This window comes from Thermobia domestica, chromosome 7 (genome assembly GCF_964235325.1).
Source record: "Thermobia domestica chromosome 7, izTheDome1.hap1.1, whole genome shotgun sequence".
NCBI classification, from domain to species: domain Eukaryota; kingdom Metazoa; phylum Arthropoda; class Insecta; order Zygentoma; family Lepismatidae; genus Thermobia; species Thermobia domestica.
The window spans coordinates 226,939,054-226,952,660 of NC_137460.1; the positions used below are offsets into that span (position 1 = coordinate 226,939,054).

Sequence of the window (13,607 nt, forward strand, 5' to 3'; positions counted from 1 at the left end):
TGTTTTCTGGTGGTAAATAGTTCATAGTCCAGATACATTTTCTTCAATTCATTAGATAATTCTTTGGTCTAAGTTCTAACGTCCATCTATTGAATGAATTATTAATATTTGTAGTTCTGTTTTTTTTTAAAAAATCATGTTTCTATCTATTGACGAATCGCACACCTATCTTAATATGCTTGCTACTCTAACGTCTTCCCGAACAGAATTCGTTAGTATGAAATTCATCGCCAATTCCTCTTAAAATTTAATGTTTAATTGAAAGAAATTTAAGTAACACTTAGGTTTAATATTTGTTTCAGAAGCCTCATTTTTATGATAATAATAATAATAATAATAATAATAATAATAATAATAATAATAATAATAATAATAATAATAATAATAATAATAATAATAATAATAATAAAATGGACACATATATTCCAATTGTTATATAACATATATTATCTCTGCTTAGCAACATAAGAAATAGTGATTAAATGAAATGAACTCTGTCAACTATGAAAGGAAGGAAATAGGGCAGATGGCTAGATTTAAGATGCCTAAATAGTATTATTAGTGAAAATACGAAATGTGAACGGATAATTAAAGCAAATATAGAAATAGTAAAACAAGCTTTTACGAAGATAAGAAAAAAAAAAATATTTTGTGGGTCATTGAAGAGAAGACTGCAAGGATATGTTTCGTATGGAGTATTGTATTGTAGGCCAGAAAAGTGAACTGTGAATACTATAAAAGAGTATTGAAAAATACGAGGAACGACAGTGTGAATACGAAGAAGGGTGGATACAACTGAGTTGAGCAAACTCAGTTGTATTAACAACCGTCCCCCGTTACAGCCCAACGGGGAAGTATTAACAACCGTCGGAGAGAGAAGAAGAATACTTTATTTATTTACGTATTTACGAACATAATTCCAGATACAGCTGAACGCCAATTTACACTGAAATATCTAACAAATCTAAGAGATGACAACATTAAATAATAATAATAATAATAATAAATAACATCTGAGTAATAACAAGAAAGGTTGACAATAACTGACTAGACTTTATCCATTAAAATGATGCAGAGTTATATGCGGTTTCAGAATTAAATAAACTGAATTTCAAACTTAGGAAGCCTGTAGAACAGAGAGCGTTAAACTATTGACAGTCTGGGTTGTACTATATGAAAAAGATGTGCGTAACATGTTAGTTTAGATAGTTAAAAGAGGAAAGAGAAATAATTATCACATATATCCATATTTTCAAGTGTCCTTTTGTTTAGAGTTATTTTTAAATTTTTGGTAAACTGAGCGACCATTCTCGTCCACTGCCACTAGCTGGAAATGGACTAAGATTTTCGTAAGTTTCAGGGTGTTCTGTGAGGACTGGTTCCTTTATATTTACAGGAAACACCTTAATTTAAGTATTAATAAATGATTGAAGTCCTCTTCCCTTATCTGATATTCTATTTGAATCTTCTTATCAATGGATTTTAAATAATAAATCAATAACTGAATTACTGCTGTAATTAGTGTGAACTTTTTTAATAACTGAAGCAGGGATCCAGGTAGTAATATTTTGCATTTTTAAAAAGATTAGTTAATAAAATTGTTCAAATGAAATGAGGGAAGAGAATCTTTAATCATTTATTAATATTTAGAATAATGTATTTGCTACAGAGCTAATAACCAACTCGCCACAGAATAGATTAAAACTTGACAAATTCTAGTTTATTCCTAGCTAATAGACTTGGACGAAAGTAGGAGCTCAGCTTACAGTAAATTCATGGCTATAGAGCTGAAAGTAAATTCCCTACAGAACAGAGCAAAACTTAACAAATCCTAGTTCATTTCAAACTAATAGAAAGGTGGAAGCTCGAGAGCCAGTTCGCTGCGCAACAGACGAAAACTTAACAAATCCTGGTTCATTCCTAGTTAATAGAAAAGTGGGAGCTTATCTTACAGTAAATTCCTTGTTATGAAGCTAAGAGTCAGTTTCTCACAGAACAGACCAAAACTTAAGAAATCCTAGTTCATTCCTAACTAATAGGCTTAGACAAAGATGGAAGCTTACTTACAGTAAATTTATTGCTATAGAGCTAAGAGCCAGTTCCCCCAAAACTCAACAAATCCTAGTTCATTCCTAGCTAATAAGTTTGAACGAAGGTGGGACCTTTGCTTGCAGTAAATACATAGTTATAGAACTAAGGGCCAGTTTCATACAAAACAGGTCAAAACTTAACAAATCCTAGTTCATTCCTAGCTAATAAGCTTGAATGAAGGTGGGATCTCAGCTTGCAGTGAACACATTGTTATAGAACTTAAGGGTCAGTTTTGTACAGAACAGATCAAAACTTAACAAATCCTAGTTTATTCCTAGCTTATAGACTTGTGCAAAGGTGGGAATTTAGGTTACTGTAAATTTAGTAATACTTCTTAATATAGAAAAATTAGAAAGATAAACAATAAAGAATGCACAAGTTCTCATGTAATAGTTTTTGCATAAATAAATAAATAAAATTAATTAGTTATTTGATAACATATGTGGTAGTAGAAGATAAGAGTGACGGAAAGAACAACATTTTAATTAATAGATTGTATGGAAAATAGGTGAGCTGTCCGTAATTATAGAATTTTGTGATTATGATAGTATTTATAAATTATAAGGATGGATTTCTGCGTTTCATTTCACAGTTAGGAAGTACCTCATTTTTAGATTAAATTCAGGAGCACTAATGATAAATAGCAAAACGAATCGAATACTGAGAAACTGCAGTCATATTAACGTTTCTTTCTCTTTTTAAAGAAATTAAAAGACAATCTAATGTAACACTAACTTCGTGAAGGATATTGACGGTTTTACACACTGCAGTATGTAAGTGAAAAATTGATTCTCAAAAGGATGGCGAAGCTACATTTTCTCAAGGAATCAGCGTATCAGTAGGGTTTTTCAAAGTGAAAATTTGAGGGAAACATAGTATAGAAGTATTACTAAGAAAGCGTTAGTAAGATTATATATCGCTGAATAGAAATATAAGAACACATAATGAAATCAAATAAAAATGTTTGTGGAACCTTTTCTTGAGGTAACCGTATTTAACTTCATTGTCTATATAATACCTGATGCATAGTTTGCCGTTTCAGAAAAATGCGTTGTTTTATATTTAGATAACTGTGTGAAATCGATATAACAATACATGCCCACTGTTTTCTGTGTTTTTGCCGTCATACTTCGTTAATATGTTTTGTCGAAAATAATAAAACTGTTGGAGAAAGAAGTTACATTTTGAGTTAGGTTTTATCAGCTAATTTCAGTACTTTGTTCTCATGCGCCTAATTTGTTTCCACATTTTTCCTTATTGTTTTTGGTGGCAGTTAGTTTTTTCAATTCTCCTTGTATCTTTATATCTATATTTTCTTTTTCTTTTCTACGTATATTTTAAAGAAACTAAACATGTAAAGTTTAATAGAATTAATTATAATCTTTATTAATATGTTACTTTGTTTTATTCGTCAATACGAAATACGTAAATGTACAGCGAAACTAAGTTAATTTTTATTCTTATCACCGTTATTACAGTTGTGCCATTAACATTATCATGGTATTGCGTCAAGTTAATTTCTGTATGTATAATTAAACACTCGTTTAGTGCGTGTGTAATTACCAGTGATATTTGTTTGGTTATTGCCGCATAATAAACTGTAAGTCAACGACTCGCATGGTCTCGGTGGTGAAAAGAAACGGCACGCATATGCTGTAAACCAGTGATCGCCAAACCGTCGATCGCGAGCTACTAGTATCTCGCGGGGACATTTTCGGTAGATCACGTTAACGCTTCAGTAGAAATGTGTTTATAGGAATAAACAAATGTAAGATTTTTTTTTTTAAGTTGGTAGTTCTTTGGTTGGTAGCTCACAGTAGGATTTAAAAACGGCGTAGTAGCTCAGATTTTTTAAATTTGGCGACCACCGTTCTAAACGATCAGCTGTTGCAGAGGATTATAGCTGTAAAATCAATAAATATATTAACTCCAAATAATGAAAAAGAAAAAAATAAATAAAAACTGTTGAACGACCATAAAGAGAAGGAGATAGAGATAACGGGTTTTTAGCTCAAAACGAAAATACATACCTAGTATTTGTATTTAATCATTAGTTTTTAAAGGATATGAACTCCTGACTCCTTTAACTTACCGTGCTTGCAATTTTATCTTGAGAGTGTTGCTATTTGGATAATCGTAGCCTCTTCATAAATCAACTAGTAAGAGGGCAAAAACGCGAGAATTGCTCAGTAACTTAATGCGCGGAAAAACTTTTAAATTAAAGCTCACCTAATGAACTCCTATGGTAAATACTAGTATCTGTCAGCAAGCTACTGAAAAAAAAAAAAAAAATCAGTTGCTTGTAGTACTCAGAAAGTATAGGGCGCATTTGTACGAATATTAGCGTATTGACAAATGTGTAAGCCTTGTTCGTCTTGGACCCAAGCTCAATGTCTGAGTTCCTGACCAAGAAGTGCAGGGAGTTGAACTTAATTATTCGAATGAAGAGAATGCAATTCAATGCTTACAAAAACGTTTACGATTCGAAAGTGTGTGCATGAATATTATAGCAAATTTAGCACATATTCCTTTAATGAATTAGATGGATGCTTAAGAAATTAGTAAGTTCTTTATTTCTCTCTCTTTCTGTTCCTCTCGTGTACAAATGTCTATTGGTGCTTCTAATAATAAAAGAGTCTTTCAACTTTATTCTTTCCCTTCCTCTTTCTCTTTCTTATTAAAGTACAATACAATCACAAATATTTAGAAAAATTGTTGTAGTCAATTTCTTGTTCAACTATCATTATTGTGGAAATCATAATTTTGCAGTATGTTCAAGTAAATAATTCAAAAGACATTTGCAATCAGGATTTAACATGCCACTCGAGTATTGCGCCATTGCAGTTATTTGAAGTATTAAAAGTATGTCGTATTTATCTGCTACATATTTCTGTTCGTTAAAATGATACAAAAATCCAATAACATCAGTAAATTTTGTTGTTTCATAGTTTATGAGCCAACAAATTTGAATACTTTTAACTTATATATATTTATCTGAAAGTAATCAGAAGATTAGTTGTAAACTACCAGAGAAAAATATGGTTGGTATTGTAGTGCGAATATTCACAATATATGAAAAAAATTATATATATTCTTTCTACACATTTAGAACAACATAACAACTGTGTTCACATACGTATATTATTATTATTTTTTCTTTTATTTACCAACTACTCTTCATGATTTGCTTCTATTTCTTTCTTCTGTGTTTTTCCTCCTAAAACAGAACAAAAATCCTCATGAATTTGTTTTAAACCTCTTTCTTGGTAACCAAAAAAACCAATCTTCAAAATAAAACTTACATCGAATAGAATTGAAAATAATTACACACTCACAAATGTATTTTTTGGGGAGGGGATTTCCATTCCAATTCATGTATACATTGTCAAAACAGGCAGCGTATAGCTGGAACTTAGTTTTTCTAAAGTCTCAATTTTCTCGAAGGCTGAAATATGTCAGAAGTAGTATTTTTTTTCAATTTTTGTTTCATGCTGATATATATTATATACAGTTACAATTTATACAACATTTTTTGAACTACATTTTTCTTCAAGAATTTTTTGTCTTCTTCGATGTCTGTCGAGTGTCTTTTTTCTTTTTTTTTTCTAATAAAACTACCTATTTTCAATTATTTTTTGTAACATGAAGGGTGAAAGGATGAGCTGTGTAACGTGCATGTTTTCACTTACACTTTTAATCCATATTGTACATAACTAATATGTATTCTTATCTTGCAACTAGATATTATTAACTTCTTGCTGCGGGTCTTTTCTTGGAATATTTTTTTTAAATGAAATACATTTTTTTGATTTTTGAAAGAGAAATATTTTTTAATTATATTACTATATAAGATAATTCATAAAACTTTTTTTGTATTGAACTGTGAATTTTTCCAGAGCGTTTTAATAATATAAACAATTTTTTGAGGTAGTTTTTTTTATATATAAATATCTGAAACTATATTCCGTCTTGATGTTTTTGTCAGTAGTTTTTTCACAAGTAAATTCAATAATAAATAATAGATCTTTATTATTAATAAGATGAGGAAGCATATTTATACTGCTGATGTCTTTTATAATAAAATATATATATAGTTAATAATATTATTCTATCTATATATATCGTATATTTTTTTCTCAAAAGATATTTTCAGCAAAAAAGGAGGTTTTTAACGTATCGTATGTTACTATATATTACATATATATATCTATATATGAATCTTGCTTGAATTGGACCCTTTAGAAGCCTAGCTTTTTTTTTTACTTGCCATTGGATTGTATGTTGGTATTTTTACATTCACCGCACCTCCTTAGTTACTGCACCTTTTTATATATCATTACTAATAATTTTTCTTTTTTTAGTTTTCACTGACACTATGATATATATATATATATAAATATAAATATATATATATTTTCTCTCCTTTTGCATGCGTCTCTGGCCACTCATCACATAAGTGTGTTCACCACATAAGTGTACTAACTTCTGAGGTTTTTTCTTGATATATTATATACTTATAAATCACCATTTAAAAAGTGTGGGTTCTGCACCATTACTTGTATGTGTGTATCAACTTTTTTAATTATTAAATATATATATAAATCATAAATATATATATATCTATATATTATCACATACATCTATGTTTTATGAAGCACTTGTAATGTTATTTCACAGTTCACTTTGCACCACGTCTTGGTTAATTTTCTTTTTTTAATTGATTCACAACTGTTGTTATTAGTAGAATGAGTGAATTGCGATGTTCATGACAGTAAATATTGAGACTATAGAACAGCAGCACCACTTTCTGAACTGTCCTTTGTTTATGAAGTATATAACTGCAACAGCATCCTGTGTTCTGTGAACCATTTGCTTCTTTTCTACTGAGTATTTAAGAAAAAAATGGAAAAAAGTTAATTTTTTAAAAAAATTGCGATTATTAACACCTGTTTTCGAACACTTTCACATAGAAAACGCACCAAATAAAAATTAAATTTTTAAAAATTCCGATCCGTAACAGAAACAGATACGGAGTCAACTACATTTGAATACCAATACACATATAACACTTTGGCTTATATATGGAACTTACACTTGCACACTGGAAACTTTATTTATTTTTATTTTTTTCCTGACTTTTGTACTGGATACGCACTATTTTTATTTTTTTATATAACTTCATCTAGCATGAGTATCTTTTGAAACTTTTTTTTTTTCAATAAAATAAAACGCTCTTCCTCTTCCTAAACCTATCCTGTACCTTTGTCCATTGTTAATACTGCCTAAACGTATGTGGTTCCAGCAGCGTATATGGTAATAATGTGATGTACCGATTACAATTTCAACTAGCAACTAATATGCTTTTCTCAGGGTAATAATGTCAAACTACCAGCTAATACCCTGTTTTCAGGGTATTAATATCACACTACCAGCTAATGCCCTCTTCTCAGGGTAATAATGTCAAATTACCAGCTAATACCATCTTCTGAGGATAATAATGTCAAACTACCAGCTAATACCCTGTTCTCAGAATAATAATGTCAAACTACCAGCTAATACCCTCTTCCCAGGGTAGTAATGTCAAACTACCAGCTAATACCCTCTTCCCAGGGTAGTAATGTCAAAATACCAGCTAATACCATCTTCTGAGGATAATAATGTCAAACTACCAGCTAATGCCGTCTTCTCAGGGTAATAATATCAAACTACCAGATAATACCTTCTTCTCAGGATAATAATGTTCCGTTTAGGGTACTTTATTTGAGGACTAATAATGTCATTGTGCTTAAGTGTATATAAAAGCAATGTATATAAAAGTCTTCAAAAAGCGCGTAACAAATTCTGGTTTGAAAATTTAGAAACAAAGAAAGAAAATGGAAACGGTAACTAAGGAAAAAAATAATTGTTGCATAAATCAGAGTATGCGTGCCCTCTTGTCGTTGAAATCCAATGATTGCTTTGATATTTGTATCTCCAAAATGATATAATGAAAACCCTCTTCTGGCGTAAGGAGTATCTTTATGGAAAACAATAATAATAAAATATCTGTTTAGTGATTTGTCTATCAGAAAAAATACACAAATCTCTACAAAGGGTAGTCTTCACCACAAAAAAAAAAAAAAAAAAAAAAAAAAAAAAAACCCTTTTAATTATTTGGTTAACATTTCGCTGAACGTCTCGAGTAAAGTTGAGACATACCAATAAGTTATGTCAGGTGTTTCGACAAAGTAAAATGTAACTCGAACATAAAATAAAGGTCAAAACGTGAAATCTACAAAGAATAACGGATTCTTATCGTACTAGTTCGGAACATCAGGCTAGCAGCACCAAATGAAAATATAAGCCATATATTCTATCATGAATCTTGACTGGTAAATACGCTGAGAAATCATTTCTTACTAAGATGCAAGTATAAGTATAGAAATACTAGGAGATATGATTCAGAATCAAACTTTAATTCTAATCTCACTGAGAACGCACATAAATTTTACTAAAACAGGACGATATGTAACAATGTAAAATATTCGCGTAACAATAACAAAGTATATATAAATGCACAAATAAGTCCAAAATCCACTGAAAAAAAAATTGTAAGGTTGAAAAAAGAAGCAATAAACTTTCTGAAATAATTGATTTGATAATTATGATTATTAAGCGATTTACCGACAGCGAATTGCGTGCATTATTTGAAGTTTCATAGTAATGTTCGGACAGATACTAAAATCCTTTCACACCCAAACTAAGATCTTGCAGTCTCTTCTCACTTAACCTAATGAGATATAGTTTTTTAATCTGAGGCAGAAAATAACTCGATTTCACAGGTAGAAGCGTAAGTATCAGCAATTATCTAACGAAACAAATAAAGTTGAAGTGATGGGAAGATACTGCAAAACAGAAATGAGTACCTGCGCTACTACAGGATGGCGCAAACAAAACGTTATATGTTAGCGTTTCGATGAGTTAAAGTATTGTTGACTATCGATGATAAAAAGAACAGGGATTAAACTGCATATAAATATGTAGCACACCTTTCAGATACTTATTTACAAAGCATATTGCGAGGCAGGAAAATTATGTACAAATATAACATTAGTTCTGACTGTTCGTAGATACTGTACATCAACTTTGCAAATGGCTAAGCAAACTGATTGAAGGAATGAAGGTGCTGCAACAATAGCACGAACTCATCAACAAAACAGATTATAGTAAATATTGTAGTAAATATTAACTTTTTTCTCCTTAATTCATTGGACCAACAACGAGAAATGATAGGAGGTCCACGGTGGCTCAGTGATCGAGCGTTCGCCTCTGGTGCTTGGGGTCTCTGGTTCGATCCCAGCTCTTATTAAATGGGCTGTGTGGTGAACAAACACCATATGCGTGAGTTTTCATGGGGTTCTCCCAGTTTTTTCATTCCACCATTTCTTTCATCATCTTTATCGCCTTCCTCGGCCTCGGAGCATAATCGTGTGTACGTTAAACGTTAAAAAAAAAAAAGAAAGAAAGAAAGAAAAGGAACAAAAAGCAAGATTGAGCCACATCGCCAAGTGCACCTATTGTATATTTGTACGACCAACTAAGCCAGGATTTCCCTAACGTGGGATCAACGATTGTATTACACGAATTGCCCTGTCCACACGTAGTTTTGGGTCCAGAGTAAGACACTGCTCTTCCTTCATAACTGGAACCAGGAATACAATCACTTCTCTTCCCTATGTATTTGAATGTGCGTGTGTGTCTTTGTGAGCTTTTTTTAAAAAAATTTGGTTATTTTTTTTTATGTTTCGATTTTTTTATAAACCTTCCTAGATTAACCGCACACTAATGATGCATGCTTCCTTCCGACCGTTAAGAAACAAGTAACAACAATATTACAGGAACAACAACAACAAAATGAAAAATACTATGAGTATTGTTTTTCAAATATGCAGTATATATTATTAATTTTTTTTCACTACAACTGGAAAACAAATACTTTTTTTGTACCACTGGGATGTCAATCAACACACATAATTTTTTTGCGAAACATTTTACTTTACTTCACATTTGGGAAACCAAAAAGAAGAAAAATTAAAAAAAAAAAAGAATTTTCATAACTTTTTACAGAAAAAAATATTTTTTCCAATGTAGAAAAAAAAATGATCGTACACTTAACAATACAATATTTTTTCCATTTTTCCTCACATACTGTTGGGTTCTTCACAGCCAAACGCAGTAAGTATTCAGAACTGATATTCTGTGAAGTATCATAATGTGATGTAGCTACTGTAGTTAATCGTACTTAAATATTTTTTGACGTGTTTTAATAATGTTTTTTTTTTTTTCTAATAAAAAGAACAACTCGTATTGTACTCTTTAACTATGTAGTGTAGCTAGTGTTACTATTAGTATGTTAACAGTCTCAAAATCTCTCTTTCTTAAGTTTTCTGTCCTGATGTTTCTTAAAAACAATTGGTTCTGTTGCCTTGATTATAATATACCTTTTTGTTCTTTCAATGCAGTTCAACTATGTGTATACTTATATATATATTTTCCTTGCTTTCATTTTTTGAAGTCGGCGGTTCATATTTTAAAAAAATATAATATATATATCCGTAACCGGTGTGTTGGTATTCAAATGTTTTCTAATAAGGTATGAGTCATATTTGTGCCCTAAAGATGAGAATTTCATTAAAAGAAAAAAAGTTTCCGTATAAATTTTGTTACGTAAAATAGAAGAAGAAAAAAGTCGATTTGAAATTAAATACCAAAAAAATGGAAACTTGATCGTTAATGCGTACTTAAAAGTATATGTACAGAGAGAATGTTTCAGCTGTAATAAGTGGTGAAAAGACAGAACTTATAAAGTGGACTTAATTTTAAAAAAAAAAATCATGCACTACTAACAGTGCAAAAGTGTATGTATATATATATTAAAAAACATGATGCTGAATTGTGTACACGAGTTACATTTAATTGATATGTATATGTGCAAAATATATGTAGTGCGTATGAGTGTATGTTCGTGTGTGTGTGTGTGTATGTGTGTGTGTGTGTGAGAGAGAGAGAGAGAGAGTTAGCATACTCCTTGTTGATTGATGTCCTTATAGAATTTGCGTTTCAATTTTAACATTTATTAGTCATTAGAATAGAAAAGGGAAAAAATATATAAATTAAATTGTGTGCGTGTGTATGTGTACTTGGATGAGAGTATGATCTTAAGAGAAAATTTAATTGCAAAATATAGTTTAAAAAGAAAGTGTAAATATTGTTACGTATATATCTAATAAAAAAACTTTTTGAATTAAATATATATATATATATTTTTAAAAAAAAGCTTTTGACAATTTGTTAAGGTACTTGTTATTGAAAAAAATATTTTATTGAAACATAAAGTATTTCTTTAATTAGTTTCTTAGTAGGGAATTAAGTATGTGTGAATGAGCTTGCCAAGACTGCTGAGAGCGGACTAGATAATACAAGGAAGATATGTTCATCTCTTCGTGGAAGGCATTGGTCACATTCATGTTTAACCTCTAATAATAATTCTGGAACCAACAAATGAATGTTGTTACCACCTCGGTGCTATATTACTGATCCAAAAAAAACTTTGTAATGTTTTGTGACACGATCCTTTATGATAAGTCTGTTTTTAGCTGTTGTCTTGCTCTTAGCACTCCATATTCTAGCGGCTTATGACAGTCGTATGGCTGGAGCTCTGACTTTCGTGTGCATGTTTCCAAGTCAAATCCTTCTAGGTGTTCATTGTCTCGGATATAAATCGAGTAATGATTAATTCTGAAATGAAAAATACAGTTTTTGTTGAAAAATAATGTATACATCTACTTGGTTCGTCTTGTGTGATTTTTCTGCTCGAAGATAGGTTATAATACAGCTAGACAGGGTCAGTAAGCCGGTAGTATATAGCTAGGACGGCTAGCTTATTTTTTCAGTGGTTAAAAACGGGTAAATCAGTTTGTGAGTAACGCTAAAGTTCAAACTTAAGTTACTGGTATTTAAACACACGAGTTGTAGGTTGTATAAACATCTAGACGAAAATACTTAGATATGTTTTAACCTAGAGATGTCGCTAGAGTACAGGCAATTTGTAAACGAGATGACGGCGTCAGGGGGCGGGGACAACTAATTAACATAAAGATGTACAATATAAGGAGGCATAATCCGCAATAGAAGTAAGTTGACAAGATATTTTGGTAAGTAATAAAGAGAATAGACACTGTAGTCTAATGGTTACAGCGTTGAACTTAAGTCCGCATGGTTATGGTCTTTAGACATACTGATGTGTCAAAGCAGCCCCCAAAGGCTGTGGCGCGAAAGTTTAAAATTTAAAAACTACGAAGTATTTAATATTTAGTTAAAATTAAATTTGAGACCCTGTACCTAAAACGATTCCAGCAGCAGCAACAATGCTCACTATTACATAAAGGCAGGGGGCACGGTCGCTCAGTGGTAGAACATTCACCTCTGGTGCGAGGGGTCCCTGGTTCGATTCCAGCTTTCGCTAATTGGGCTTTGTATTGGACAAATGCCGTGTTCGTGGTTTTCTCTGGTTCGTCTATTTCCTCCCACGTTATTCATTCCACCATTGCATTCATTTCTCATCATCACCGTCTCCTTGAGCCTTGCCAGCACAACCATGGGACGTAAAACTGATTTTTTTTTTTTTTTAACATAAAGACACTACTTAATACATGGCTATAATTTTTACTATGATCAATAAAAGAAAATCAAGTATGTATGTCGCGATATCGAGGGCGTAACCACTGCTGTACACTATACAATTTGATATATAATATAATATAATGAAGCTTCGTTATCTTGTGTGCGTAGTTATTAACTTGTCAAATATTTCAACCACTTGCTTTACTGTGACTTTCCTTGGGGTAGTGTCTTCTACATACAGGTATGTGCAATTCTTTCAAGTCTTCATAATTTCCTTTCTTCCGATCGAAGCAAAGACTAGCAAATTTGGTAGAACTCTTTGAACTTGATACATATAGTCTTTTCGTTTTATAAATATCAGAAAAATTTCGAAGTTCTAAGTTATATACTTCATCTTGTAGTATAAAAGAGAGTTGGTGATAGTGCGTAGAACCTTAAGAATGTACCTTTGCGAAAGATACCTGGCAACAGTATATAAGATGAACCGGAGTAAGGTGGTTATAATCTCTGTTCAGTATTTCTCCATAAATTGAAATATCAATTAGATATACAAGAAAAAGAAAGAGGAATTTTATAAAGACTCGCAAATATTTGCAAGTAGAAGAAACTACCCCGAGGAAGGCTATAATAAAGAAAGTGGTTGAAATAGTGAACAAGCTATTACTCACGCAAATACAAAGTAATAAATAAATAAGTTATTTTGTATGTATCAATGCAAGATACATTTATATTAGAGATAATTGTCGTATCTGTACTCTTTCGATCTTAGATTTGTAGAAAGCAAACAAGAGAAATGCTGGGCTCATCTATTAGCTACCGGTATCAGTTGTAATTCAAACAAGTACATAAATAGA

General features: G+C 31.2%; 1 protein-coding gene across 7 annotated transcripts in view; it reads left to right on the top strand.

Moving 5' to 3' along the window:
* Positions 1–13,607, top strand: part of Lar (tyrosine-protein phosphatase Lar) — a 1,526,023-nt gene that overhangs the window by 1,373,577 nt on the left and 138,839 nt on the right. The gene's annotated exons all lie outside the window — the stretch shown is intronic.